The 1,482-nt window shown below is 44.7% G+C and overlaps 1 pseudogene; it reads left to right on the top strand.

Moving 5' to 3' along the window:
• Positions 1-1,273: 1,273 nt before the first annotated feature.
• Positions 1,274-1,482, top strand: part of LOC115291057 — a 1,571-nt pseudogene continuing 1,362 nt past the window's right edge.

Below are 1,482 nucleotides of genomic sequence, written 5' to 3' on the forward strand. Positions count from 1 at the left end.
CCAGGAGGAACTCGGTCATCATCCACACCCTACTGGGAGTGTCTTCCACAGGGAACATGGACTCTTGTCACAGGACACATGAGACTAGAAGTTGGCACCACACCCAGACACTCTCTTTCCCAAACTGTCGTACATCCCATCCAGTGTTCTGAGGGCTCCTTCTGCTCTCCTGAAACCACCTGCTGTCCCCCAAGAGGCCCACCTTTCTGTCCTTCCTCGATCAAGATAACATTGAATCCTGAGATCTAAGCCACCTCAGGGACTTATCGAAGCTCCCTGGGTATCTTCCATGTGTACACGAGGCAGATGTGTTCATAAACTCTAGGGAGGTTTGTGTAGTATTGGAATGGGTTGCAGTGCCAAGTACTGAAAACAGCCACAGACTCTGGACAAGAACTCAGCAACTTAGCGATCATCTATTCTACAGTCCAGAGAGAAAAGATGGAAGACAAAGTTAGCAATTCAGTTATCTTCTTAGAGATCATCTAAAACCAGATAAGAAAAAACAACAGTAAGGATATCAGAGAGAACTCCCATGATGATAGAAAAAAAGTGTGAATGTAACAGATGATGTCAAAACGAATGTTTTATATGCAGGTGAGAATCTGTATTCATGATACACAGCTCAGGACTAAGTCATTTGTTAGATTAATAGAGATGAATCAATAGAAAGGTTGAGGAAAGATCTTGTAAGAGTGTCTCCCCCCCAAAATTCATGTCCACCTGTAACTTCAGAACATGATCTTATTTAGAAAAAGGGTCTTTGCAGATGTAATTAGTTAAGATAAGGTTGTGCTAGGGGCACCTGCATGGCTCAGTCAGTTGAGTGTCCAACTTTGGCTCATTCTCACAGCTTGTGGATTCGAGCCCCACATCTGGCTCTCTGCTGTCAGGGCCAAGCCCGCTTCAGACCCTCTGACCCCTCTCCGTCTGCCCCTCTCCTGCTCTCAATCTCTCTCTCAAAAATAAATAAATATTTTAACAAAGATAAGGTCATGCTATATCAGGGAGGGCCCCAAGTCCAATGACTGTGCCTTTATAAAAAGGAAGAGGACACAGAGGAGAGAAGGCAGGGGTTGGGATGATGCAACCCCAAACCAAGGAACCCCAGGGAGTGCCAACAACCACCAGAAACTGGAAGAGGCAAGGAAGCGTTCTTTGCTAGAGTTTTAAGAGGAAGAATGGCCCTGTCATTCTGTGTTTTTAAGCCCCAGCTGGTGGGACTTTCTAGGACAGCCACAGGAAATGGAGCCGGACATCATGAAGATTAGCCATGAAACCACCAGAGGACACAGTCTACCAGCAAGTACTGCATACACAGACAGCAGGGCCCAAAAGAATGACTGAAGTTTACAGACAAAGCCATGCTGTGTTCAGATCATTTAAACACTTGTGCCTTTTTAATGATGGTAAACAAGTTATGATGCATCACTTAGAAAAATTACAACCCTTATCAATTTGCTGGATAATTTTGTGCCCTTT

Source organism: Suricata suricatta, chromosome 5, assembly GCF_006229205.1.
Source record: "Suricata suricatta isolate VVHF042 chromosome 5, meerkat_22Aug2017_6uvM2_HiC, whole genome shotgun sequence".
Lineage (NCBI taxonomy): Eukaryota > Metazoa > Chordata > Mammalia > Carnivora > Herpestidae > Suricata > Suricata suricatta.